General features: G+C 44.0%; 1 long non-coding RNA gene across 1 annotated transcript in view; it reads left to right on the top strand.

Moving 5' to 3' along the window:
* The window catches only part of LOC144497874 (uncharacterized), a 470,708-nt gene that overhangs the window by 281,841 nt on the left and 161,419 nt on the right, over positions 1 to 27,448 (top strand). The window lies entirely within an intron of this gene.

Below are 27,448 nucleotides of genomic sequence, written 5' to 3'. Positions count from 1 at the left end.
CAGTGTCTATCTGTGTTTTGTCAGTGTCTCTCTGTGTTTTGTCAGTGTCTCTCTGTGTTCCTGTCAGTGTCTCTCTGTGTTCCAGTCAGTGTCTCTCTGTGTTTCCGTCAGTGTCTCTCTGTGTTTTGTCAGTGTCTCTCTGTGTTTTGTCAGTGTCTCTCTATCTGTGTTTCTGCAGTGTCTCTCTATCTGTGTTTTATCAGTGTCTCTCTATCTGTGTTTCTGGCAGTGTCTCTCTATCTGTGTTTTATCAGTGTCTCTCTATCTGTGTTTCTGTCAGTGTCTCTCTGTGTTACTGTCAGTGTCTCTCTGTGTTCCTGTCAGTATCTCTCTGTGTTTCTGTCAGTGTCTCTCTGTGTTCCTGTCAGTGTCTCTCTGTGTTCCTGTCAGTGTCTCTCTGTGTTCCAGTCAGTGTCTCTCTGTGTTTCTGTCAGTGTCTCTCTGTGTTCCTGTCAGTGTCTCTCTGTGTTCCTGTCAGTGTCTCTCTGTGTTTCTGTCAGTGTCTCTATCTGTGTTTTGTCAGTGTCTCTCTGTGTTCCTGTCAGTGTCTCTCTGTGTTCCTGTCAGTGTCTCTCTGTGTTTCTGTCAGTGTCTCTCTGTGTTCCTGTCAGTATCTCTCTGTGTTTCTGTCAGTGTCTCTCTGTGTTTCTGTCAGTGTCTCTCTGTGTTTCTGTCAGTGTCTCTCTGTGTTTCCGTCAGTGTCTCTCTGTGTTCCTGTCAGTATCTCTCTGTGTTTCTGTCAGTGTCTCTCTGTGTTCCAGTCAGTGTCTCTCTGTGTTTCTGTCAGTATCTCTCTGTGTTCCTGTCAGTGTCTCTCTGTGTTCCTGTCAGTATCTCTCTGTGTTTCTGTCAGTGTCTCTCTGTGTTTCTGTCAGTGTCTCTCTGTGTTTCTGTCAGTGTCTCTCTGTGTTCCTGTCAGTATCTCTCTGTGTTTCTGTCAGTGTCTCTCTGTGTTTCTGTCAGTGTCTCTCTGTGTTCCAGTCAGTGTCTCTCTGTGTTTCTGTCAGTATCTCTCTGTGTTCCAGTCAGTATCTCTCTGTGTTTCTGTCAGTGTCTATCTGTGTTTCTGTCAGTATCTCTCTGTGTTTCTGTCAGTGTCTCTCTGTGTTCCTGTCAGTGTCTCTCTGTGTTCCAGTCAGTATCTCTCTGTGTTTCTGTCAGTGTCTATCTGTGTTTCTGTCAGTATCTCTCTGTGTTTCTGTCAGTGTCTCTCTGTGTTTCTGTCAGTGTCTCTCTGTGTTTCTGTCAGTGTGTCTCTGTGTTTCTGTCAGTGTCTCTCTGTGTTTCTGTCAGTGTCTCTTTGTGTTTCTGTCAGTGTCTCTCTATCTGCGTTTCCGTCAGTGTCTCTCTGTGTTCCTGTCAGTGTCTCTCTACCTGTGTTTTGTCAGTGTCTCTCTATCTGTGTTCCTGTCAGTATCTCTCTGTGTTTCTGTCAGTGTCTCTCTATCTGTGTTTCTGTCACTGTCTCTCTGTGTTTCTGTCAGTGTCTCTCTGTGTTCCTGTCAGTATCTCTCTGTGTTTCTGTCAGTGTCTCTCTGTGTTCCTGTCAGTGTCTCTCTGTGTTTCTGTCAGTGTCCCTCTGTGTTCCAGTCAGTGTCTCTCTGTGTTTCTGTCAGTGTCTCTCTGTGTTTCTGTCAGTGTCTCTCTGTGTTTCTGTCAGTGTCTCTCTCTCTGTATTTCTGTCAGTGTCTCTCTGTGTCGCTGTCAGTGTCTCTCTGTGTTTCTGTCAGCGTCTCTCTGTGTTCCAGTCAGTGTCTCTCTGTGTTTCTGTCAGTGTCTATCTGTGTTTCCGTCAGTGTCTCTCTGTGTTCCTGTCAGTGTCTCTCTATCTGTGTTTTGTCAGTGTCTCTCTATCTGTGTTCCTGTCAGTGTCTCTCTGTGTTCCTGTCAGTAACTCTCTGTGTTTCTGTCAGTGTCTCTCTATCTGTGTTTCCGTCAGTGTCTCTCTGTGTTTCTGTCATTGTCTCTCTGTGTTTCTGTCAGTGTGTCTCTCTGTGTTCCTGTCAGTGTTTCTCTGTGTTCCTGTCAGTGTCTCTCTGTGTTTTGTCAGTGTCTCTCTGTGTTTTGTCAGTGTCTCTCTGTGTTTTGTCAGTGTCTCTCTGTGTTCCTGTCAGTGTCTCTCTGTGTTCCAGTCAGTGTCTATCTGTGTTTTGTCAGTGTCTCTCTGTGTTTTGTCAGTGTCTCTCTGTGTTCCTGTCAGTGTCTCTCTGTGTTCCAGTCAGTGTCTCTCTGTGTTTCCGTCAGTGTGTCTCTGTGTTTTGTCAGTGTCTCTCTGTGTTTTGTCAGTGTCTCTCTATCTGTGTTTCTGCAGTGTCTCTCTATCTGTGTTTTATCAGTGTCTCTCTATTTGTGTTTCTGTCAGTGTCTCTCTGTGTTACTGTCAGTGTCTCTCTGTGTTTCTGTCAGTGTCTCTCTATCTGTGTTTTATCAGTGTCTCTCTATCTGTGTTTCTGTCAGTGTCTCTCTGTGTTACTGTCAGTGTCTCTCTGTGTTCCTGTCAGTATCTCTCTGTGTTTCTGTCAGTGTCTCTCTGTGTTCCAGTCAGTGTCTCTCTGTGTTTCTGTCAGTGTCTCTCTGTGTTCCTGTCAGTGTCTCTCTGTGTTCCTGTCAGTGTCTCTCTGTGTTTCTGTCAGTGTCTCTATCTGTGTTTTGTCAGTGTCTCTCTGTGTTCCTGTCAGTGTCTCTCTGTGTTCCTGTCAGTGTCTCTCTGTGTTTCTGTCAGTGTCTCTCTGTGTTCCTGTCAGTATCTCTCTGTGTTTCTGTCAGTGTCTCTCTGTGTTTCTGTCAGTGTCTCTCTGTGTTTCTGTCAGTGTCTCTCTGTGTTTCTGTCAGTGTCTCTCTGTGTTTCCGTCAGTGTCTCTCTGTGTTCCTGTCAGTATCTCTCTGTGTTTCTGTCAGTGTCTCTCTGTGTTCCAGTCAGTGTCTCTCTGTGTTTCTGTCAGTATCTCTCTGTGTTCCTGTCAGTGTCTCTCTGTGTTCCTGTCAGTATCTCTCTGTGTTTCTGTCAGTGTCTCTCTGTGTTTCTGTCAGTGTCTCTCTGTGTTTCTGTCAGTGTCTCTCTGTGTTCCTGTCAGTATCTCTCTGTGTTTCTGTCAGTGTCTCTCTGTGTTTCTGTCAGTGTCTCTCTGTGTTCCAGTCAGTGTCTCTCTGTGTTTCTGTCAGTATCTCTCTGTGTTCCAGTCAGTATCTCTCTGTGTTTCTGTCAGTGTCTATCTGTGTTTCTGTCAGTATCTCTCTGTGTTTCTGTCAGTGTCTCTCTGTGTTCCTGTCAGTGTCTCTCTGTGTTCCAGTCAGTATCTCTCTGTGTTTCTGTCAGTGTCTATCTGTGTTTCTGTCAGTATCTCTCTGTGTTTCTGTCAGTGTCTCTCTGTGTTTCTGTCAGTGTCTCTCTGTGTTTCTGTCAGTGTCTCTCTGTGTTTCTGTCAGTGTCTCTCTGTGTTTCTGTCAGTGTCTCTCTATCTGCGTTTCCGTCAGTGTCTCTCTGTGTTCCTGTCATTGTCTCTCTACCTGTGTTTTGTCAGTGTCTCTCTATCTGTGTTCCTGTCAGTATCTCTCTGTGTTTCTGTCAGTGTCTCTCTATCTGTGTTTCTGTCAGTGTCTCTCTCTGTGTTTCTGTCAGTGTCTCTCTGTGTTCCTGTCAGTATCTCTCTGTGTTTCTGTCAGTGTCTCTCTGTGTTCCTGTCAGTGTCTCTCTGTGTTCCTGTCAGTGTCTCTCTGTGTTCCAGTCAGTGTCTCTCTGTGTTTCTGTCAGTGTCTCTCTGTGTTCCTGTCAGTGTCTCTCTGTGTTCCTGTCAGTGTCTCTCTGTGTTTCTGTCAGTGTCTCTATCTGTGTTTTGTCAGTGTCTCTCTGTGTTCCTGTCAGTGTCTCTCTGTGTTCCTGTCAGTGTCTCTCTGTGTTTCTGTCAGTGTCTCTCTGTGTTCCTGTCAGTATCTCTCTGTGTTTCTGTCAGTGTCTCTCTGTGTTTCTGTCAGTGTCTCTCTGTGTTTCTGTCAGTGTCTCTCTGTGTTTCCGTCAGTGTCTCTCTGTGTTCCTGTCAGTATCTCTCTGTGTTTCTGTCAGTGTCTCTCTGTGTTCCAGTCAGTGTCTCTCTGTGTTTCTGTCAGTATCTCTCTGTGTTCCTGTCAGTGTCTCTCTGTGTTCCTGTCAGTATCTCTCTGTGTTTCTGTCAGTGTCTCTCTGTGTTTCTGTCAGTGTCTCTCTGTGTTTCTGTCAGTGTCTCTCTGTGTTCCTGTCAGTATCTCTCTGTGTTTCTGTCAGTGTCTCTCTGTGTTTCTGTCAGTGTCTCTCTGTGTTCCAGTCAGTGTCTCTCTGTGTTTCTGTCAGTATCTCTCTGTGTTCCAGTCAGTATCTCTCTGTGTTTCTGTCAGTGTCTATCTGTGTTTCTGTCAGTATCTCTCTGTGTTTCTGTCAGTGTCTCTCTGTGTTCCTGTCAGTGTCTCTCTGTGTTCCAGTCAGTATCTCTCTGTGTTTCTGTCAGTGTCTATCTGTGTTTCTGTCAGTATCTCTCTGTGTTTCTGTCAGTGTCTCTCTGTGTTTCTGTCAGTGTCTCTCTGTGTTTCTGTCAGTGTGTCTCTGTGTTTCTGTCAGTGTCTCTCTGTGTTTCTGTCAGTGTCTCTTTGTGTTTCTGTCAGTGTCTCTCTATCTGCGTTTCCGTCAGTGTCTCTCTGTGTTCCTGTCAGTGTCTCTCTACCTGTGTTTTGTCAGTGTCTCTCTATCTGTGTTCCTGTCAGTATCTCTCTGTTTTTCTGTCAGTGTCTCTCTATCTGTGTTTCTGTCACTGTCTCTCTGTGTTTCTGTCAGTGTCTCTCTGTGTTCCTGTCAGTATCTCTCTGTGTTTCTGTCAGTGTCTCTCTGTGTTCCTGTCAGTGTCTCTCTGTGTTTCTGTCAGTGTCCCTCTGTGTTCCAGTCAGTGTCTCTCTGTGTTTCTGTCAGTGTCTCTCTGTGTTTCTGTCAGTGTCTCTCTGTGTTTCTGTCAGTGTCTCTCTCTCTGTATTTCTGTCAGTGTCTCTCTGTGTCGCTGTCAGTGTCTCTCTGTGTTTCTGTCAGCGCCTCTCTGTGTTCCAGTCAGTGTCTCTCTGTGTTTCTGTCAGTGTCTATCTGTGTTTCCGTCAGTGTCTCTCTGTGTTCCTGTCAGTGTCTCTCTATCTGTGTTTTGTCAGTGTCTCTCTATCTGTGTTCCTGTCAGTGTCTCTCTGTGTTCCTGTCAGTAACTCTCTGTGTTTCTGTCAGTGTCTCTCTATCTGTGTTTCCGTCAGTGTCTCTCTGTGTTTCTGTCATTGTCTCTCTGTGTTTCTGTCAGTGTGTCTCTCTGTGTTCCTGTCAGTGTTTCTCTGTGTTCCTGTCAGTGTCTCTCTGTGTTTTGTCAGTGTCTCTCTGTGTTTTGTCAGTGTCTCTCTGTGTTTTGTCAGTGTCTCTCTGTGTTCCTGTCAGTGTCTCTCTGTGTTCCAGTCAGTGTCTATCTGTGTTTTGTCAGTGTCTCTCTGTGTTTTGTCAGTGTCTCTCTGTGTTCCTGTCAGTGTCTCTCTGTGTTCCAGTCAGTGTCTCTCTGTGTTTCCGTCAGTGTGTCTCTGTGTTTTGTCAGTGTCTCTCTGTGTTTTGTCAGTGTCTCTCTATCTGTGTTTCTGCAGTGTCTCTCTATCTGTGTTTTATCAGTGTCTCTCTATTTGTGTTTCTGTCAGTGTCTCTCTGTGTTACTGTCAGTGTCTCTCTGTGTTTCTGTCAGTGTCTCTCTATCTGTGTTTTATCAGTGTCTCTCTATCTGTGTTTCTGTCAGTGTCTCTCTGTGTTACTGTCAGTGTCTCTCTGTGTTCCTGTCAGTATCTCTCTGTGTTTCTGTCAGTGTCTCTCTGTGTTCCAGTCAGTGTCTCTCTGTGTTTCTGTCAGTGTCTCTCTGTGTTCCTGTCAGTGTCTCTCTGTGTTCCTGTCAGTGTCTCTCTGTGTTTCTGTCAGTGTCTCTATCTGTGTTTTGTCAGTGTCTCTCTGTGTTCCTGTCAGTGTCTCTCTGTGTTCCTGTCAGTGTCTCTCTGTGTTTCTGTCAGTGTCTCTCTGTGTTCCTGTCAGTATCTCTCTGTGTTTCTGTCAGTGTCTCTCTGTGTTTCTGTCAGTGTCTCTCTGTGTTTCTGTCAGTGTCTCTCTGTGTTTCTGTCAGTGTCTCTCTGTGTTTCCGTCAGTGTCTCTCTGTGTTCCTGTCAGTATCTCTCTGTGTTTCTGTCAGTGTCTCTCTGTGTTCCAGTCAGTGTCTCTCTGTGTTTCTGTCAGTATCTCTCTGTGTTCCTGTCAGTGTCTCTCTGTGTTCCTGTCAGTATCTCTCTGTGTTTCTGTCAGTGTCTCTCTGTGTTTCTGTCAGTGTCTCTCTGTGTTTCTGTCAGTGTCTCTCTGTGTTCCTGTCAGTATCTCTCTGTGTTTCTGTCAGTGTCTCTCTGTGTTTCTGTCAGTGTCTCTCTGTGTTCCAGTCAGTGTCTCTCTGTGTTTCTGTCAGTATCTCTCTGTGTTCCAGTCAGTATCTCTCTGTGTTTCTGTCAGTGTCTATCTGTGTTTCTGTCAGTATCTCTCTGTGTTTCTGTCAGTGTCTCTCTGTGTTCCTGTCAGTGTCTCTCTGTGTTCCAGTCAGTATCTCTCTGTGTTTCTGTCAGTGTCTATCTGTGTTTCTGTCAGTATCTCTCTGTGTTTCTGTCAGTGTCTCTCTGTGTTTCTGTCAGTGTCTCTCTGTGTTTCTGTCAGTGTCTCTCTGTGTTTCTGTCAGTGTCTCTCTGTGTTTCTGTCAGTGTCTCTCTATCTGCGTTTCCGTCAGTGTCTCTCTGTGTTCCTGTCATTGTCTCTCTACCTGTGTTTTGTCAGTGTCTCTCTATCTGTGTTCCTGTCAGTATCTCTCTGTGTTTCTGTCAGTGTCTCTCTATCTGTGTTTCTGTCAGTGTCTCTCTCTGTGTTTCTGTCAGTGTCTCTCTGTGTTCCTGTCAGTATCTCTCTGTGTTTCTGTCAGTGTCTCTCTGTGTTCCTGTCAGTGTCTCTCTGTGTTTCTGTCAGTGTCCCTCTGTGTTCCAGTCAGTGTCTCTCTGTGTTTCTGTCAGTGTCTCTCTGTGTTTCTGTCAGTGTCTCTCTGTGTTTCTGTCAGTGTCTCTCTCTCTGTATTTCTGTCAGTGTCTCTCTGTGTCGCTGTCAGTGTCTCTCTGTGTTTCTGTCAGTGTCTCTCTGTGTTCCAGTCAGTGTCTCTCTGTGTTTCTGTCAGTGTCTATCTGTGTTTCCGTCAGTGTCTCTCTGTGTTCCTGTCAGTGTCTCTCTATCTGTGTTTTGTCAGTGTCTCTCTATCTGTGTTCCTGTCAGTGTCTCTCTGTGTTCCTGTCAGTATCTCTCTGTGTTTCTGTCAGTGTCTCTCTATCTGTGTTTCCGTCAGTGTCTCTCTGTGTTCCTGTCAGTGTCTCTCTGTGTTCCTGTCAGTATCTCTCTGTGTTTCTGTCAGTGTCTCTCTATCTGTGTTTCTGTCAGTGTCGCTCTCTGTGTTTCTGTCAGTGTCTCTCTATCTGTGTTCCTGTCAGTATCTCTCTGTGTTCCTGTCAGTGTCTCTCTGTGTTCCTGTCAGTGTCACTCTGTGTTTCTGTCAGTGTCTCTCTGTGTTTCTGTCAGTGTCTCTCTGTGTTTCTGTCAGTGTCTCTCTGTGTTCCTGTCAGTATCTCTCTGTGTTTCTGTCAGTGTCTCTCTGTGTTCCAGTCAGTGTCTCTCTGTGTTTCTGTCAGTGTCTCTCTGTGTTCCAGTCAGTGTCTCTCTGTGTTTCTGTCAGTGTCTCTCTGTGTTTCTGTCAGTGTCTCTCTGTGTTTCTGTCAGTGTCTCTCTGTGTTCCTGTCAGTGTCTCTCTGTGTTCCTGTCAGTGTCTATCTGTGTTTCTGTCAGTGTCTCTCTATCTGTGTTTCCGTCAGTGTCTCTCTGTGTTCCTGTCAGTATATCTCTGTGTTTCTGTGTTCCAGTCAGTGTCTCTCTGTGTTCCTGTCAGTGTCTCTCTGTGTTCCTGTCAGTGTCTCTCTGTGTTCCTGTCAGTGTCTCTCTCTGTTGCTGTCAGTATCTCTATCTGCGTTTTGTCAGTGTCTCCCTATCTGTGTTTCTGTCAGTGTCTCTCTATCTGTGTTTCTGTCAGTGTCTCTCTATCTGTGTTTCTGTCAGTGTCTCTCTATCTGTGTTTCTGTCAGTGTCTCTCTATCAGTGTTTTGTCAGTGTCTCTGTATCTGTGTATTGTCAGTGTCTCTCTGTGTTTCTATCAGTGTCTCTCTATCTGTCTTTTGTCAGTGTCTCTCTATCTGTGTTTTGTCAGTGTCTCTACCTGTGTTTTGTCAGTATCTCTCTGTGTTCCTGTCAGTGTCTCTCTGTGTTTCTGTCAGTGTCTCTCTGTGTTTCTGTCCGTGTCTCTCTGTGTTTCTGTCAGTGTCTCTCTGTGTTCCTGTCAGTGTCTCTCTGTGTTCCAGTCAGTGTCTCTCTGTGTTCCTGTCAGTGTCTCTCTGTGTTCCTGTCAGTGTCTCTCTGTGTTCCTGTCAGTGTCTCTCTCTGTTGCTGTCAGTATCTCTATCTGTGTTTTGTCAGTGTCTCCCTATCTGTGTTTCTGTCAGTGTCTCTCTATCTGTGTTTCTGTCAGTGTCTCTCTATCTGTGTTTCTGTCAGTGTCTCTCTATCTGTGTTTCTGTCAGTGTCTCTCTATCAGTGTTTTGTCAGTGTCTCTGTATCTGTGTATTGTCAGTGTCTCTCTGTGTTTCTATCAGTGTCTCTCTATCTGTCTTTTGTCAGTGTCTCTCCATCTGCGTTTTGTCAGTGTCTCTACCTGTGTTTTGTCAGTATCTCTCTGTGTTCCTGTCAGTGTCTCTCTGTGTTTCTGTCAGTGTCTCTCTGTGTTTCTGTCAGTGTCTCTCTGTGTTTCTGTCAGTGTCTCTCTGTGTTCCTGTCAGTGTCTCTCTGTGTTCCTGTCAGTGTCTCTCTGTGTTCCTGTCAGTGTCTCTGTGTTTCTGTCACTGTCGCTCTGTGTTTCTGTCAGTGTCTCTCTGTGTTTCTGTCAGTGTCTCTCTGTGTTTCTGTCAGTGTCTCCCTGTGTTCCTGTCAGTGTCTCTCTGTGTTCCTGTCAGTGTCTCTCTGTTTTCCTGTCACTGTCTCTCTGTGTTCCTGTCAGTGTCTCTCTGTGTTCCTGTCAGTGTCTCTCTGTGTTTCTGTCAGTGTCTCTCTAACTGTGTTTTGTCTGTGTCTCTCTCTCTCTGTTGCTGTCAGTGTTTCTCTGTGTTTCTGTCAGTGTCTCTGTATCTGTATTTCTGTCAGTGTCTCTCTATCTGTGTTTTGTCAGTGTCTCTCTCTCTGTCTTTTGTCAGTGTTTCTCTGTGTTTCTGTCAGTGTCTCTGTATCTGTGTTTCTGTCAGTCTCTCTATCTGTGTTTCTGTCAGTGTTTTTCTGTGTTTCTGTCAGTGTCTCTGTATCTGTGTTTCTGTCAGTGTCTCTCTATCTGTGTTTTGTCAGTGTCTCTCTATCTGTGTTTCTGTCCGAGTCTCTCTATCTGTGTTTTGCCAGTGTCTCTCTATCTGTATTTTGTCAGTGTCTGTCTCTCTCTGTTGCTGTCAGTATCTCTATCTGTGTTTTGTCAGTGTCTCCCTATCTGTGTTTCTGTCAGTGTCTCTCTATCTGTGTTTTGTCAGTGTCTCTGTATCTGTGTATTGTCAGTGTCTCTCTGTGTTTCAATCAGTGTCACTCTATCTGTCTTTTGTCAGTGTCTCTCTATCTGTGTTTCTGCAGTGTCTCTCTACCTGTGTTTTGTCAGTGAATCTCTATCTGTGTTTTGTCAGTGTCTCTCTACCTGTGTTTTGTCAGTGTCTCTCTATCTGTGTTTCCGTCAGTGTCTCTCTGTGTTTCTGTCAGTGCCTCTCTGTGTTTCTGTCAGTGTCTCTCTGTGTTCCTGTCAGTGTCTCTCTGTGTTTCTGTCAGTGTCTCACTATCTGTGTTTCTGTCAGTGTCTCTCTATCTGTGTTTCTGTCAGTGTCTCTCTAACTGTGTTTTGTCTGTGTCTCTCGATCTGTGTTTTATCAGTGTTTATCTATCTGTGTTTCTGTCAGTGTCTCTCTCTCTGTTTTGTCAGTGTCTAACTGTGTTTCTGCAGTGTCTCTCTATATGTGTTTTGTCAGTGTCTCTCTATCTGTGTCTCTGTCTGTGTCTCTGTCAGTGTCTCCATCTGTGTCTGTCAGTGTCTCTATCTGTGTTTCTGTCAGTGTTTCTCTGTGTTTCTGTCAGTGTCTCTCTGTGTTTCTGTCAGTGTCTCTCTGTGTTCCTGTCAGTGTCTCTCTGTGTTCCTGTCAGTGTCTCTCTGTGTTCCTGTCAGTGTCCCTCTGTGTTTCTGTCAGTGTCTCTCTGTGTTTCTGTCAGTGTCTCTCTGTGTTCCTGTCAGTGTCTCTCTGTGTTTCTGTCAGTGTCTCTCTGTGTTCCTGTCAGTGTCTCTCTGTGTTCCTGTCAGTGTCTCTCTGTGTTCCTGTCAGTGTCCCTCTGTGTTTCTGTCAGTGTCTCTCTGTGTTTCTGTCAGTGTCTCTCTGTGTTCCTGTCAGTGTCTCTCTGTGTTTCTGTCAGTGTCTCTCTGTGTTTCTGTCAGTGTCTCTCTGTGTTCCTGTCAGTGTCTCTCTGTGTTTCTGTCAGTGTCTCTCTGTGTTCCTGTCAGTATTTCCCTGTGTTCCTGTCAGTGTCTCTCTCTCTGTGTTCCTGTCAGTATCTCTCTGTGTTCCTGTCAGTGTCTCTCTGTGTTTCTGTCAGTGTCTCTCTGTGTTCCAGTCAGTGTCACTCTGTGTTTCTGTCAGTGTCGCTCTGTGTTCCTGTCAGTGTTTCCCTGTGTTTCTGTCAGTGTCTCTCTGTGTTCCTTTCAGTGTCCTTCTGTGTTTCTGTCAATGTCTCTCTGTGTTTCTGTCAGTGTCTCTCTGTGTTTCTGTCAGTGTCTATCTGTGTTTCTGTCGGTGTCTCTCTATCTGTGTTTTGTCAGTGCCTCTCTATCTGTGTTTTGTCAGTGTCTCTCTATCTGTGTTTTGTCAGTGTCTCTCTCTCTCTTTTGCTGTCAGTATCTGTATCTGTGTTTTGTCAGTGTCTCTCTATCTGTGTTTTGTCAGTGTCTCTCTCTCTCTTTTGCTGTCAGTATCTGTATCTGTGTTTTGTCAGTGTCTCTCTATCTGTGTTTTGTCAGTGTCTCTCTCTCTCTGTTGCTGTCAGTATCTCTATCTGTGTTTTGTGAGTGTCTCTCTATCTGCGTTTCTGTCAGTGTCTCCCTATCTGTATTTCTGTCAGTGTCTCTCCATGTGTGCTTTGTCAGTGTCTCTCTCTCTGTGTTTCTGTCAGTCTCACTCTGTGTTTCTGTCAGTGTCTCTCTGTGTTTCTGTCAGTGTCTCTCTATCTGTGTTTTTGTCAGTGTCTCTCTATCTGTGTTTTGTCAGTGTCTCTCTATCTGTGCTTTGTCAGTGTCTCTCTATCTGTGTTTTTGTCAGTGTCTCTCTATCTGTGTTTTGTCAGTGTCTCTCTATCTGTGCTTTGTCAGTGTCTCTCTATCTGTGTTTTGTCAGTGTCTCTCTCTCTGTGTATTATCAGTGTCTCTCTATCTGTGTTTCTGCAGTGTCTCTCTCTCTGTGTTTCTGTCAGTGTCTCTCTATCTGTGTTTTTGTCAGTGTCTCTCTATCTGTGTTTCTGCAGTGTCTCTCTCTCTGTGTTTCTGTCAGTGTCTCTCTATCTGTGCTTTGTCAGTGTCTCTCTATCTGTGCTTTGTCAGTGTCTCTCTATCTGTGTATTATCAGTGTCTCTCTATCTGTGTTTCTGCAGTGTCTCTCTCTCTGTGTTTTTGTCAGTGTCTCTCTCTCTGTGTTTTGTCAGTGTCTCTCTATCTGTGTTTCTGTCAGTGTCTCTCTATCTGTGTTTTTGTCAGTGTCTCTCTCTCTGTGTTTTGTCAGTGTCTCTCTATCTGTGTATTATCAGTGTCTCTCTATCTGTGTTTCTGCAGTGTCTCTCTATCTGTGTTTTTGTCAGTGTCTCTCTATCTGTGCTTTGTCAGTGTCTCTCTATCTGTGTTTTGTCAGTGTCTCTCTATCTGTGTATTATCAGTGTCTCTCTATCTGTGTTTTTGTCAGTGTCTCTCTATCTGTGTATTATCAGTGTCTCTCTATCTGTGTTTCTGTCAGTGTCTCTCTATCTGTGTTTTTGTCAGTGTCTCTCTATCTGTGTTTTGTCAGTGTCTCTCTATCTGTGTATTATCAGTGTCTCTCTATCTGTGTTTCTGTCAGTGTCTCTCTATCTGTGTTTTTGTCAGTGTCTCTCTATCTGTGCTTTGTCAGTGTCTCTCTATCTGTGTTTTGTCAGTGTCTCTCTATCTGTGTATTATCAGTGTCTCTCTATCTGTGTTTCTGTCAGTGTCTCTCTATCTGTGTTTTGTCAGTGTCTCTCTAACTGTGTTTTGTCTGTGTCTCTCTATCTGTGCTTTGTCAGTGTCTCTCTATCTGAGTTTCTGCAGTGTCTCTCTCTCTGTGCTTTGTCAGTGTCTCTCTCTCTGTGTTTCTGTCAGTCTCACTCTGTGTTTCTGTCAGTGTCTCTCTAACTGTGTTTTGTCTGTGTCTCTCGATCTGGGTTTTATCAGTGTCTATCTATCTGTGTTTCTGTCAGTGTCTCTCTCTCTGTTTTGTCAGTGTCTCTCTATCTGTGTTTCTGTCAGTGTCCCTCTATCTGTGTTTTATCAGTGTCTCTCTATCTGTGTTTTGTCTGTGTCTCTCTTTCTGTGTTTCCGTCAGTGTCTATCTATCTGTGTTTTGTCAGTGTCTCTCTGTGTTTCTGTCAGTGTCTCTCTGTGTTCCTGTCAGGATCTCTCTGTGTTCCTGTCAGTGTATCTCTGTGTTTCTGTCAGTGTCTCTATCTGTGTTCCAGTCAGTGTCCCTCTGTGTTTCTGTCAGTGTCTCTCTATCTGTGTCTCTGTCAGTGTCTCTCTATCTGTGTTTATGTCAGTGTCTCTCTATCTGTATTTTGTCAGTGTCTCTCTGTCAGTGTTTTGTCAGTGTCTCTCTATCTGTGTTTCTGTCAGTGTCTCTCTATCTGTGTTTCTGTCAGTGTCTCTCTGTCTGTTTTTTGTCAGTGTCCCTCTATCTGCGTTTCTGTCAGTGTCTCTCTGTGTTTCTGTCAGTGTCTCTCTATCTTTGTTTCTGTCAGTGTCTCTCTGTCTGTGTTTTGTCAGTGCCTCTCTATCTCTGTTTCTGTCAATGTCTCTCGATCTGTGTTTTGTCAGTGTCTCTCTGTCTGTGTTTTGTCAGTGTCTTTCTATCTGTGTTTCTGTCAGTGTCTCTCTATCAGTGTTTTGTCAGTGTCTCTGTATCTGTGTATTGTCAGTGTCTCTCTGTGTTTCTGTCAGTGTCTCTCTATCTGTCTTTTGTCAGTGTCTCTCTATCTGTGTTTCTGCAGTGTCTCTCTGTGTTCCTGTCAGGATCTCTCTGTGTTCCTGTCAGTGTATCTCTGTGTTTCTGTCAGTGTCTCTATCTGTGTTCCAGTCAGTGTCCCTCTGTGTTTCTGTCAGTGTCTCTCTATCTGTGTCTCTGTCAGTGTCTCTCTATCTGTGTTTCTGTGAGTGTCTCTCTATCCGTGTTTTCTCAGTGTCTCTGTATCTGTATTTCTGTCAGTGTCTCTCTATCTGTGTTTCTGTCAGTGTCTCTGTATCTGTATTTCTGTCAGTGTCTCTCCATCTGTGTTTTGTCAGTGTCTCTCTAACTGTGTTTCTGTCAGTGTCTCTCTATCTGTGTCTCTGTCAGTGTCTCTCTATCTGTGTTTTGTCAGTGTCTCTCTATCTGTGTTTTGTCAGTGTCTCTGTATCTGTGTTTTGTCAGTGTCTCTCTATCTGTGTTTTGTCAGTGTCTCTCTATCTGTGTTTCTGTCAGTGTCTCTCTATCTGTGTTTCTGTCAGTGTCTCTCTATCTGTGTTTTGTCAGTGTCTCTGTATCTGTGTTTTGTCAGTGTCTCTCTATCTGTGTTTTGTCAGTGTCTGTCTCTCTGTGCTTTGTCAGTGTCTCTCTATCTGTGTATTATCAGTGTCTCTCTATCTGTGTTTCTGCAGTGTCTCTCTCTCTGTGTTTCTGTCAGTGTCTCTCTATCTGTGTTTTTGTCAGTGTCTCTCTCTCTGTGTTTTGTCAGTGTCTCTCTATCTGTGCTTTGTCAGTGTCTCTCTATCTGTGTATTATCAGTGTCTCTCTATCTGTGTTTCTGTCAGAGTCTCTCTATCTGTGTTTTGTCAGTGTCTCTCTATCTGTGTATTATCAGTGTCTCTCTATCTGTGTTTCTGCAGTGTCTCTCTATCTGTGTTTTTGTCAGTGTCTCTCTATCTGTGTTTTGTCAGTGTCTCTCTATCTGTGCTTTGTCAGTGTCTCTCTATCTGTGTATTATCAGTGTCTCTCTATCTGTGTTTCTGTCAGAGTCACTCTATCTGTGTTTTGTCAGTGTCTCTCTATCTGTGTATTATCAGTGTCTCTCTATCTGTGTTTCTGTCAGTGTCTCTCTATCTGTGTTTTTGTCAGTGCCTCTCTATCTGTGTTTTGTCAGTGTCTCTCTATCTGTGTATTATCAGTGTCTCTCTATCTGTGTTTCTGCAGTGTCTCTCTATCTGTGCTTTGTCAGTGTCTCTCTATCTGTGTTTTGTCAGTGTCTCTCTATCTGTGTATTATCAGTGTCTCTCTATCTGTGTTTCTGTCTGTGTCTCTCTATCTGTGTTTTGTCTGTGTCTCTCTATCTGTGCTTTGTCAGTGTCTCTCTATCTGAGTTTCTGCAGTGTCTCTCTCTCTGTGCTTTGTCAGTGTCTCTCTCTCTGTGTTTCTGTCAGTCTCACTCTGTGTTTCTGTCAGTGTCTCTCTAACTGTGTTTTGTCTGTGTCTCTCGATCTGGGTTTTATCAGTGTCTATCTATCTGTGTTTCTGTCAGTGTCTCTCTCTCTGTTTTGTCAGTGTCTCTCTATCTGTGTTTCTGTCAGTGTCCCTCTATCTGTGTTTTATCAGTGCCTCTCTATCTGTGTTTTGTCTGTGTCTCTCTTTCTGTGTTTCCGTCAGTGTCTATCTATCTGTGTTTTGTCAGTGTCTCTCTGTGTTTCTGTCAGTGTCTCTCTGTGTTCCTGTCAGGATCTCTCTGTGTTCCTGTCAGTGTATCTCTGTGTTTTTGTCAGTGTCTCTATCTGTGTTCCAGTCAGTGTCCCTCTGTGTTTCTGTCAGTGTCTCTCTATCTGTGTCTCTGTCAGTGTCTCTCTATCTGTGTTTCTGTCAGTGTCTCTCTATCTGTGTTTTGTCAGTGTCTCTCTGTCAGTGTTTTGTCAGTGTCTCTCTATCTGTGTTTCTGTCAGTGTCTCTCTATCTGTGTTTCTGTCAGTGTCTCTCTGTCTGTTTTTTGTCAGTGTCTCTCTATCTGCGTTTCTGTCAGTGTCTCTCTGTGTTTCTGTCAGTGTCTCTCTGTCTGTGTTTTGTCAGTGTCTTTCTATCTGTGTTTCTGTCAGTGTCTCTCTATCAGTGTTTTGTCAGTGTCTCTGTATCTGTGTATTGTCAGTGTCTCTCTGTGTTTCTGTCAGTGTCTCTCTATCTGTCTTTTGTCAGTGTCTCTCTATCTGTGTTTCTGCAGTGTCTCTCTGTGTTCCTGTCAGGATCTCTCTGTGTTCCTGTCAGTGTATCTCTGTGTTTCTGTCAGTGTCTCTATCTGTGTTCCAGTCAGTGTCCCTCTGTGTTTCTGTCAGTGTCTCTCTATCTGTGTCTCTGTCAGTGTCTCTCTATCTGTGTTTCTGTCAGTGTCTCTCTATCCGTGTTTTCTCAGTGTCTCTGTATCTGTATTTCTGTCAGTGTCTCTCTATCTGTGTTTTGTCAGTGTCTCTGTATCTGTATTTCTGCCAGTGTCTCTCCATCTGTGTTTTGTCAGTGTCTCTCTATCTGTGTTTCTGTCAGTGTCTCTGTATCTGTATTTCTGTCAGTGTCTCTCTATCTGTGTTTTGTCAGTGTCTCTGTATCTGTATTTCTGTCAGTGTCTCTCCATCTGTGTTTTGTCAGTGTCTCTCTAACTGTGTTTCTGTCAGTGTCTCTCTATCTGTGTCTCTGTCAGTGTCTCTCTATCTGTGTTTTGTCAGTGTCTCTCTATCTGTGTTTTGTCAGTGTCTCTGTATCTGTGTTTCTGTCAGTGTCTCTCTATCTGTGTTCTGTCAGTGTCTCTCTCTCTCTTTTGCTGTCAGTATCTCTATCTGTGTTTTGTCAGTGTCTCTGTATCTGTGTTTCTGTCAGTGTCTCTCTATCTGTGTTTTGTCAGTGTCTCTCTCTCTCTGTTGCTGTCAGTATCTCTATCTGTGTTTTGTCAGTGTCTCTGTATCTGCGTTTCTGTCAGTGTCTCTCTGTGTTTCTGTCAGTGTCTCTCTATCTTTGTTTCTGTCAGTGTCTCTCTGTCTGTGTTTTGTCAGTGTCTCTCTATCTCTGTTTCTGTCAATGTCTCTCTATCTGTGTTTTGTCAGTGTCTCTCTGTCTGTGTTTTGTCAGTGTCTTTCTCTCTGTGTTTTGTCAGTGTCTATCTGTGTTTCTGTCAGTGTCTCTCTATCAGTGTTTTGTCAGTGTCTCTGTATCTGTGTATTGTCAGTGTCTCTCTGTGTTTCTATCAGTGTCTCTCTATCTGTCTTTTGTCAGTGTCTCTCTATCTGTGTTTCTGCAGTGTCTCTCTACCTGTGTTTTGTCAGTGTCTCTCTATCTGTGTTTCTGTCAGTGTTTCTCTGTGTTTCTGTCAGTGTCTCTGTATCTGTATTTCTGTCAGTGTCTCTCTATCTGTGTTTTGTCAGTGTCTCTCTATCTGTGTTTCTGTCAGAGTCTCTCTATCTGTGTTTCTGTCAGTGTCTCTCTATCTGTGTTTCTGTCAGTGTCTCTCGATCTGTGTTTTGTCAGTGTCTCTCTCTCTCTGTTGCTGTCAGTATCTCTATCTGTGTTTTGTCAGTGTCTCTCTATCTGTGTTTTGTCAGTGTCTCTCTCTCTCTGTTGCTGTCAGTATCTCTATCTGTGTTTCTGTCAGTGTCCCTCTATCTGTGTTTTGTCAGTGTCTCTCTCTCTCTGTTGCTGTCAGTATCTCTATCTGTGTTTCTGTCAGTGTCTCTCTATCTGTGTTTTGTCAGTGCCTCTCTATCTGTGTTTTGTCAGTGTCTCTCTATCTGTGTTTCTGTCAGTGTCTCCCTATCTGTGTTTCCGTCAGTGTCTCTCCATCTGTGTTTCTGTCAGTGTCTCTCTCTCTGTTTTGTCAGTGTCTATCTGTGTTTTGTCAGTGTCTCTCTATCTGTGTTTTGTCAGTGTCTCTCTCTCTCTGTTGCTGTCAGTATCTCTATCTGTGTTTCTGTCAGTGTCTCTCTATCTGTGTTTTATCAGTGTCTCTCTATCTGTGTTTTGTCTGTGTCTCTCTTTCTGTGTTTCCGTCAGTGTCTCTCTATCTGTGTTTTGTCAGTGTCTCTCTATCAGTGTCTCTGTCAGTGACTCTCTATCTGTGTCTCTGTCTGTGTCTCGGTCAGTGTCTCCATCTGTGTCTGTCAGTGTCTCTCTGTGTGTCTGTCAGTGTTTCTCTGTGTTTCTGTCAGTGTCTCCCTGTGTTCCTGTCAGTATCTCTCTGTGTTCCTGTCAGTGTCTCTCTGTGTTTCTGTCAGTGTCTCTCTGTGTTCCTGTCAGTGTCTCTCTGTGTTTCTGTCAGTGTCTCTCTGTGTTCCTGTCAGTGTCTCTCTGTGTTCCTGTCAGTGTCTCTCTGTGTTTCTGTCAGTGTCTCTCTGTGTTCCTGTCAGTGTCCCTCTGTGTTTCTGTCAGTGTCTCTCTGTGTTCCTGTCAGTGTCCCTCTGTGTTTCTGTCAGTGTCTCTTTGTGTTCCTGTCAGTGTCTCTCTGTGTTCCTGTCAGTGTCTCTCTGTGTTTCTGTCAGTGTCTCTCTGTGTTCCTGTCAGTGTCACTCTGTGTTTCTGTCAGTGTCTCTCTGTGTTCCTGTCAGTGTTTCCCTGTGTTTCTGTCAGTGTCTCTCTGTGTTCCTTTCAGTGTCCCTCTGTGTTTCTGTCAGTGTCTCTCTGTGTTTCTGTCAGTGTCTCTCTGTGTTTCTGTCAGTGTCTATCTGTGTTTCTGACAAAGTCTCTCTATCTGTGTTTTCTCAGTGCCTCTCTATCTGTGTTTTGTCAGTGTCTCTCTCTCTCTGTTGCTGTCAGTATCTAAATCTGTGTTTTGTCAGTGTCTCTCTATCTGCGTTTCTGCCAGTGTCTCTCTATCTGTGTTTTGTCAGTGCCTCTCTCTCCCTTTTGCTGTCAGTATCTGTATCTGTGTTTTGTCAGTGTCTCTCTATCTGTGTTTCTGTCAGTGTCTCTCTATCTGTGTTTTGTCAGTGTCTCTCCATCTGTGTTTCTGTCAGTGTCTATCTATCTGTGTTTTGTCAGTGCCTCTCTCTCCCTCTTTTGCTGTCAGTATCTGTATCTGTGTTTTGTCAGTGTCTCTCTATCTGTGTTTTGTCAGTGTCTCTCTCTCTCTGTTGCTGTCAGTATCTCTATCTGTGTTTTGTGAGTGTCTCTCTATCTGCGTTTCTGTCAGTGTCTCTCTGTGTTTCTGTCAGTGTCTCTCTATCTGTGTTTCTGTCAGTGTCTCTCTATCTGTGTTTTGTCAGTGCCTCTCTCTCTGTGTTTTGTCAGTGTCTCTCTACCTGTGTTTCTGTCAGTGTCTCCCTATCTGTATTTCTGTCAGTGTCTCTCCATGTGTGCTTTGTCAGTGTCTCTCTCTCTGTGTTTCTGTCAGTCTCACTCTGTGTTTCTGTCAGTGTCTCTCTAACTGTGTTTTGTCTGTGTCTCTCTATCTGTGTTTTGTCAGTGTCTCTCTATCTGTGTTTCTGCAGTGTCTCTCTCTCTGTGCTTTGTCAGTGTCTCTCTCTCTGTGTTTCTGTCAGTCTCACTCTGTGTTTGTGTCAGTGTCTCTCTAACTGTGTTTTGTCTGTGTCTCTCGATCTGTGTTTTATCAGTGTCTATCTATCTGTGTTTCTGTCAGTGTCTCTCTCTCTCTGTTTTGTCAGTGTCTCTCTATCTGTGTTTCTGTCAGTGTCCCTCTATCTGTGTTTTATCAGTGTCTCTCTATCTGTGTTTTGTCTGTGTCTCTCTTTCTGTGTTTCCGTCAGTGTCTATCTATCTGTTTTGTCAGTGTCTCTCGAACTGTGTTTTGTCTGTGTCTCTCGATCTGTGTTTTATCAGTGTCTATCTATCAGTGTCTCTGTCAGTGTCTCTCTATCTGTGTTTCTGTCAGCGTCTCTCTATCTGTGTTTCTGCAGTGTCTCTCTATCTGTGTTTTGTCAGTGTCTCTCTATCTGTGTTTCTGTCAGTGTCTCTCTGGGTTCCTGTCAGTGTCTCTCTGTGTTTCTGTCAGTATCTCTCTGTGTTCCAGTCAGTGTCTCTCTGTGATTCTGTCAGTGTCTCTGTGTTCCTGTCATTGTCTCTCTGTGTTTCTGTCAGTGTCTCTCTGTGTTCCTGTCAGTGTCTCTCTGTGTTTCTGTCAGTGTCTCTCTGTGTTTCTGTCAGTGTCTCTCTATCTGTGTTTTGTCAGTGCCTCTCTATCTGTGTTTTGTCAGTGTCTCTCTATCTGTGTTTTGTCAGTGTCTCTCTCTCTCTTTTGCTGTCAGTATCTGTATCTGTGTTTTGTCAGTGTCTCTCTATCTGTGTTTTGTCAGTGTCTCTCTCTCTCTGTTGCTGTCAGTATCTCTATCTGTGTTTTGTCAGTGTCTCTCTATCTGCGTTTCTGTCAGTGTCTCTCTGTGTTTCTGTCAGTGTCTCTCTATCTGTGTTTCTGTCAGTGTCTCTCTATCTGTGTTTTGTCAGTGCTTCTCTATCTGTGTTTTGTCAGTGTCTCTCTATCTGTGTTTCTGTCAGTGTCTCCCTATCTGTGTTTCTGTCAGTGTCTCTCCATCTGTGCTTTGTCAGTGTCTCTCTCTCTGTGTTTCTGTCAGTCTCACTCTGTGTTTCTGTCAGTGTCTCTCTAACTGTGTTTTGTCTGTGTCTCTCGATCTGTGTTTTATCAGTGTCTATCTATCTGTGTTTCTGTCAGTGTCTCTCTATCTGTGTTTTGTCAGTGTCTCTCTCTCTCTGTTGCTGTCAGTATCTCTATCTGTGTTTTGTCAGTGTCTCTGTATCTGCGTTTCTGTCAGTGTCTCTCTGTGTTTCTGTCAGTGTCTCTCTATCTTTGTTTCTGTCAGTGTCTCTCTGTCTGTGTTTTGTCAGTGTCTCTCTATCTCTGTTTCTGTCAATGTCTCTCTATCTGTGTTTTGTCAGTGTCTCTCTGTCTGTGTTTTGTCAGTGTCTTTCTCTCTGTGTTTTGTCAGTGTCTATCTGTGTTTCTGTCAGTGTCTCTCTATCAGTGTTTTGTCAGTGTCTCTGTATCTGTGTATTGTCAGTGTCTCTCTGTGTTTCTATCAGTGTCTCTCTATCTGTCTTTTGTCAGTGTCTCTCTATCTGTGTTTCTGCAGTGTCTCTCTACCTGTGTTTTGTCAGTGTCTCTCTATCTGTGTTTCTGTCAGTGTTTCTCTGTGTTTCTGTCAGTGTCTCTGTATCTGTATTTCTGTCAGTGTCTCTCTATCTGTGTTTTGTCAGTGTCTCTCTATCTGTGTTTCTGTCAGAGTCTCTCTATCTGTGTTTCTGTCAGTGTCTCTCTATCTGTGTTTCTGTCAGTGTCTCTCGATCTGTGTTTTGTCAGTGTCTCTCTCTCTCTGTTGCTGTCAGTATCTCTATCTGTGTTTTGTCAGTGTCTCTCTATCTGTGTTTTGTCAGTGTCTCTCTCTCTCTGTTGCTGTCAGTATCTCTATCTGTGTTTCTGTCAGTGTCTCTCTATCTGTGTTTTGTCAGTGTCTCTCTCTCTCTGTTGCTGTCAGTATCTCTATCTGTGTTTCTGTCAGTGTCTCTCTATCTGTGTTTTGTCAGTGCCTCTCTATCTGTGTTTTGTCAGTGTCTCTCTATCTGTGTTTCTGTCAGTGTCTCCCTATCTGTGTTTCCGTCAGTGTCTCTCCATCTGTGTTTCTGTCAGTGTCTCTCTCTCTGTTTTGTCAGTGTCTATCTGTGTTTTGTCAGTGTCTCTCTATCTGTGTTTTGTCAGTGTCTCTCTCTCTCTGTTGCTGTCAGTATCTCTATCTGTGTTTCTGTCAGTGTCTCTCTATCTGTGTTTTATCAGTGTCTCTCTATCTGTGTTTTGTCTGTGTCTCTCTTTCTGTGTTTCCGTCAGTGTCTCTCTATCTGTGTTTTGTCAGTGTCTCTCTATCAGTGTCTCTGTCAGTGACTCTCTATCTGTGTCTCTGTCTGTGTCTCGGTCAGTGTCTCCATCTGTGTCTGTCAGTGTCTCTCTGTGTGTCTGTCAGTGTTTCTCTGTGTTTCTGTCAGTGTCTCCCTGTGTTCCTGTCAGTATCTCTCTGTGTTCCTGTCAGTGTCTCTCTGTGTTTCTGTCAGTGTCTCTCTGTGTTCCTGTCAGTGTCTCTCTGTGTTTCTGTCAGTGTCTCTCTGTGTTCCTGTCAGTGTCTCTCTGTGTTCCTGTCAGTGTCTTTCTGTGTTTCTGTCAGTGTCTCTCTGTGTTCCTGTCAGTGTCCCTCTGTGTTTCTGTCAGTGTCTCTCTGTGTTCCTGTCAGTGTCCCTCTGTGTTTCTGTCAGTGTCTCTTTGTGTTCCTGTCAGTGTCTCTCTGTGTTCCTGTCAGTGTCTCTCTGTGTTTCTGTCAGTGTCTCTCTGTGTTCCTGTCAGTGTCACTCTGTGTTTCTGTCAGTGTCTCTCTGTGTTCCTGTCAGTGTTTCCCTGTGTTTCTGTCAGTGTCTCTCTGTGTTCCTTTCAGTGTCCCTCTGTGTTTCTGTCAGTGTCTCTCTGTGTTTCTGTCAGTGTCTCTCTGTGTTTCTGTCAGTGTCTATCTGTGTTTCTGACAAAGTCTCTCTATCTGTGTTTTCTCAGTGCCTCTCTATCTGTGTTTTGTCAGTGTCTCTCTCTCTCTGTTGCTGTCAGTATCTAAATCTGTGTTTTGTCAGTGTCTCTCTATCTGCGTTTCTGCCAGTGTCTCTCTATCTGTGTTTTGTCAGTGCCTCTCTCTCCCTTTTGCTGTCAGTATCTGTATCTGTGTTTTGTCAGTGTCTCTCTATCTGTGTTTCTGTCAGTGTCTCTCTATCTGTGTTTTGTCAGTGTCTCTCCATCTGTGTTTCTGTCAGTGTCTATCTATCTGTGTTTTGTCAGTGCCTCTCTCTCCCTCTTTTGCTGTCAGTATCTGTATCTGTGTTTTGTCAGTGTCTCTCTATCTGTGTTTTGTCAGTGTCTCTCTCTCTCTGTTGCTGTCAGTATCTCTATCTGTGTTTTGTGAGTGTCTCTCTATCTGCGTTTCTGTCAGTGTCTCTCTGTGTTTCTGTCAGTGTCTCTCTATCTGTGTTTCTGTCAGTGTCTCTCTATCTGTGTTTTGTCAGTGCCTCTCTCTCTGTGTTTTGTCAGTGTCTCTCTACCTGTGTTTCTGTCAGTGTCTCCCTATCTGTATTTCTGTCAGTGTCTCTCCATGTGTGCTTTGTCAGTGTCTCTCTCTCTGTGTTTCTGTCAGTCTCACTCTGTGTTTCTGTCAGTGTCTCTCTAACTGTGTTTTGTCTGTGTCTCTCTATCTGTGTTTTGTCAGTGTCTCTCTATCTGTGTTTCTGCAGTGTCTCTCTCTCTGTGCTTTGTCAGTGTCTCTCTCTCTGTGTTTCTGTCAGTCTCACTCTGTGTTTGTGTCAGTGTCTCTCTAACTGTGTTTTGTCTGTGTCTCTCGATCTGTGTTTTATCAGTGTCTATCTATCTGTGTTTCTGTCAGTGTCTCTCTCTCTCTGTTTTGTCAGTGTCTCTCTATCTGTGTTTCTGTCAGTGTCCCTCTATCTGTGTTTTATCAGTGTCTCTCTATCTGTGTTTTGTCTGTGTCTCTCTTTCTGTGTTTCCGTCAGTGTCTATCTATCTGTTTTGTCAGTGTCTCTCGAACTGTGTTTTGTCTGTGTCTCTCGATCTGTGTTTTATCAGTGTCTATCTATCAGTGTCTCTGTCAGTGTCTCTCTATCTGTGTTTCTGTCAGCGTCTCTCTATCTGTGTTTCTGCAGTGTCTCTCTATCTGTGTTTTGTCAGTGTCTCTCTATCTGTGTTTCTGTCAGTGTCTCTCTGGGTTCCTGTCAGTGTCTCTCTGTGTTTCTGTCAGTATCTCTCTGTGTTCCAGTCAGTGTCTCTCTGTGATTCTGTCAGTGTCTCTGTGTTCCTGTCATTGTCTCTCTGTGTTTCTGTCAGTGTCTCTCTGTGTTCCTGTCAGTGTCTCTCTGTGTTTCTGTCAGTGTCTCTCTGTGTTTCTGTCAGTGTCTCTCTATCTGTGTTTTGTCAGTGCCTCTCTATCTGTGTTTTGTCAGTGTCTCTCTATCTGTGTTTTGTCAGTGTCTCTCTCTCTCTTTTGCTGTCAGTATCTGTATCTGTGTTTTGTCAGTGTCTCTCTATCTGTGTTTTGTCAGTGTCTCTCTCTCTCTGTTGCTGTCAGTATCTCTATCTGTGTTTTGTCAGTGTCTCTCTATCTGCGTTTCTGTCAGTGTCTCTCTGTGTTTCTGTCAGTGTCTCTCTATCTGTGTTTCTGTCAGTGTCTCTCTATCTGTGTTTTGTCAGTGCTTCTCTATCTGTGTTTTGTCAGTGTCTCTCTATCTGTGTTTCTGTCAGTGTCTCCCTATCTGTGTTTCTGTCAGTGTCTCTCCATCTGTGCTTTGTCAGTGTCTCTCTCTCTGTGTTTCTGTCAGTCTCACTCTGTGTTTCTGTCAGTGTCTCTCTAACTGTGTTTTGTCTGTGTCTCTCGATCTGTGTTTTATCAGTGTCTATCTATCTGTGTTTCTGTCAGTGTCTCTCTCTCTGTTTTGTCAGTGTCTCTCTATCTGTGTTTCTGTCAGTGTCCCTCTATCTGTGTTTTATCAGTGTCTCTCTATCTGTGTTTTGTCTGTGTCTCTCTTTCTGTGTTTCCGTCAGTGTCTATCTATCTGTGTTTTGTCAGTGTATCTCTGTGTTTCTGTCAGTGTCTCTCTGTGTTCCAGTCAGTGTCCCACTGTGTTTCTGTCAGTGTCTCTCTATCTGTGTCTCTGTCAGTGTCTCTCTATCTGTGTTTCTGTCAGTGTCTCTCTGTGTTCCTGTCAGTGTCTCTCTGTGTTTCTGTCAGTGTCTCTCTATCTGTGTCTCTGTTCGTGTCTCTCTATCTGTGTTTCTGTCAGTGTCTCTCTATCTGTGTTTTGTCAGTGTCTCTCTATCTGTGTTTCTGTCAGTGTCTCTCTATCTGTGTTTCTGTCAGTGTCTCTCTATCTGTGTTTTGTCAGTGTCTCTGTATCTGTATTTCTGTCAGTGTCTCTCTATCTGTGTTTCTGTCAGTGTCTCTCTATCTGTGTTTCTGTCAGTGTCTCTCTATCTGTGTTTCTGTCAGTGTCTCTCTATCTGTGTTTTGTCAGTGTCTCTGTATCTGTATTTCTGTCAGTGTCTCTCTATCTGTGTTTCTGTCAGTGTCACTCTATCTGTATTTCTGTCAGTGTCTCTCTAACTGTGTTTCTGTCAGTGTCTCTCGATCTGTGTTTCTGTCAGTGTCTCTCTATCTGTGTTTCTGTCAGTGTCCCTGTATCTGTATTTCTGTCAGTGTCTCTCTATCTGTGTTTTATCAGTGCATCTCTATCTGTGTTTCTGCCAGTGTCTCTCTATCTGTGTTTTGTCAGTGTCTCTCTCTCTCTTTTGCTGTCAGTATCTCTATCTGTGTTTTGTCAGTGTCTCTCTATCTGTGTTTTGTCAGTGTCTCTCTCTCTCTGTTGCTGTCAGTATCTCTATCTGTGTTTTGCCAGTGTCTCTCTATCTGTGTTTTGTCAGTGTCTCTCTCTCTCTCTGTTGCTGTCAGTATCTCTATCTGTGTTTTGTCAGTGTCTCTCTGTCTGTGTTTTGTCAGTGTCTCTCTATCGGTGTTTCTGTCAGTGTCTCTCTATCTGTGTTTTGTCAGTGTCTCTCTATCTGTGTTTTGTCAGTGTCTCTCTCTCTCTTTTGCTGTCAGTATCTCTATCTGTGTTTTGCCAGTGTCTCTCTATCTGTGTTTTGTCAGTGTCTCTCTCTCTCTCTGTTGCTGTCAGTATCTCTATCTGTGTTTTGTCAGTGTCTCTCTATCTGTGTTTCTGTCAGTGTCTCTCTGTGTTTCTGTCAGTGTCTCTCGATCATTGTTTCTGTCAGTGTCTCTCTGTCTGTGTTTTGTCAGTGTCTCTCTATCTGTGTTTTGTCAGTGTCTCTCTCTCTCTTTTGCTGTCAGTATCTGTATCTGTGTTTTGTCAGTGTCTCTCCATCTGTGTTTCTGCCAGTGTCTCTCTATCTGTGTTTTGTCAGTGTCTCTCTATCTGTGTTTCTGTCAGTGTCTCTCTATCTGTGTTTCTGTCACTGTCTCTCTATCTGTGTTTTGTCAGTGTCTCTCCATCTGTGTTTCTGCCAGTGTCTCTCTATCTGTGTTTTGTCAGTGTCTCTCTATCTGTGTTTCTGTCAGTGTCTCTCTGTGTTTCTGTCAGTGTCTCTCTGTGTTTCCGTCAGTGTCTCTCTATCTGTGTTTCTGTCAGTGTCTCTCTATCTGTGTTTTGTCAGTGTCTCTCTGTGTTTCTGTCAGTGTCTCTCTCTCTGTGTTTTGTCAGTGTCTCTCTACCTGTGTTTCTGTCAGTGTCTCCCTATCTGTATTTCTGTCAGTGTCTCTCCATGTGTGCTTTGTCAGTGTCTCTCTCTCTGTGTTTCTGTCAGTCTCACTCTGTGTTTCTGTCAGTGTCTCTCTAACTGTGTTTTGTCTGTGTCTCTCTATCTGTGTTTTGTCAGTGTCTCTCTATCTGTGTTTTGCCAGTGTCTCTCTATCTGTATTTCTGTCAGTGTCTCTCTCTCTGTGCTTTGTCAGTGTCTCTCTCTCTGTGTTTCTGTCAGTCTCACTCTGTGTTTGTGTCAGTGTCTCTCTAACTGTGTTTTGTCTGTGTCTCTCGATCTGTGTTTTATCAGTGTCGATCTATCTGTGTTTCTGTCAGTGTCTCTCTCTCTCTGTTTTGTCAGTGTCTCTCTATCTGTGTTTCTGTCAGTGTCCCTCTATCTGTGTTTTATCAGTGTCTCTCTATCTGTGTTTTGTCTGTGTCTCTCTTTCTGTGTTTCCGTCAGTGTCTATCTATCTGTTTTGTCAGTGTCTCTCTAACTGTGTTTTGTCTGTGTCTCTCGATCTGTGTTTTATCAGTGTCTATCTATCAGTGTCTCTGTCAGTGTCTCTCTATCTGTGTTTCTGTCAGCGTCTCTCTATCTGTGTTTCTGCAGTGTCTCTCTATCTGTGTTTTGTCAGTGTCTCTCTATCTGTGTTTCTGTCAGTGTCTCTCTGGGTTCCTGTCAGTGTCTCTCTGTGTTTCTGTCAGTATCTCTCTGTGTTCCAGTCAGTGTCTCTCTGTGTTTCTGTCAGTGTCTCTGTGTTCCTGTCATTGTCTCTCTGTGTTTCTGTCAGTGTCTCTCTGTGTTCCTGTCAGTGTCTCTCTGTGTTTCTGTCAGTGTCTCTCTGTGTTTCTGTCAGTGTCTCTCTATCTGTGTTTTGTCAGTGCCTCTCTATCTGTGTTTTGTCAGTGTCTCTCTATCTGTGTTTTGTCAGTGTCTCTCTCTCTCTTTTGCTGTCAGTATCTGTATCTGTGTTTTGTCAGTGTCTCTCTATCTGTGTTTTGTCAGTGTCTCTCTCTCTCTGTTGCTGTCTGTATCTCTATCTGTGTTTTGTCAGTGTCTCTCTATCTGCGTTTCTGTCAGTGTCTCTCTGTGTTTCTGTCAGTGTCTCTCTATCTGTGTTTCTGTCAGTGTCTCTCTATCTGTGTTTTGTCAGTGCTTCTCTATCTGTGTTTTGTCAGTGTCTCTCTATCTGTGTTTCTGTCAGTGTCTCCCTTTCTGTGTTTCTGTCAGTGTCTCTCCATCTGTGCTTTGTCAGTGTCTCTCTCTCTGTGTTTCTGTCAGTCTCACTCTGTGTTTCTATCAGTGTCTCTCTAACTGTGTTTTGTCTGTGTCTCTCGATCTGTGTTTTATCAGTGTCTATCTATCTGTGTTTCTGTCAGTGTCTCTCTCTCTGTTTTGTCAGTGTCTCTCTATCTGTGTTTCTGTCAGTGTCCCGCTATCTGTGTTTTATCAGTGTCTCTCTATCTGTGTTTTGTCTGTGTCTCTCTTTCTGTGTTTCCGTCAGTGTCTATCTATCTGTGTTTTGTCAGTGTATCTCTGTGTTTCTGTCAGTGTCTCTCTGTGTTCCAGTCAGTGTCCCTCTGTGTTTCTGTCAGTGTCTCTCTATCTGTGTCTCTGTCAGTGTCTCTCTATCTGTGTTTCTGTCAGTGTCTCTCTATCTGTGTTTTGTCAGTGTCTCTCTATCTGTGTTTCTGTCAGTGTCTCTCTATCTGTGTTTCTGTCAGTGTCTCTCTATCTGTGTTTTGTCAGTGTCTCTGT

This window comes from Mustelus asterias, chromosome 8, assembly GCF_964213995.1.
Source record: "Mustelus asterias chromosome 8, sMusAst1.hap1.1, whole genome shotgun sequence".
In the NCBI taxonomy this organism is placed as follows: domain Eukaryota; kingdom Metazoa; phylum Chordata; class Chondrichthyes; order Carcharhiniformes; family Triakidae; genus Mustelus; species Mustelus asterias.
Note: the sequence above shows the minus strand (reverse complement) of the source record. Positions and strands in the feature narration are given on the sequence as shown.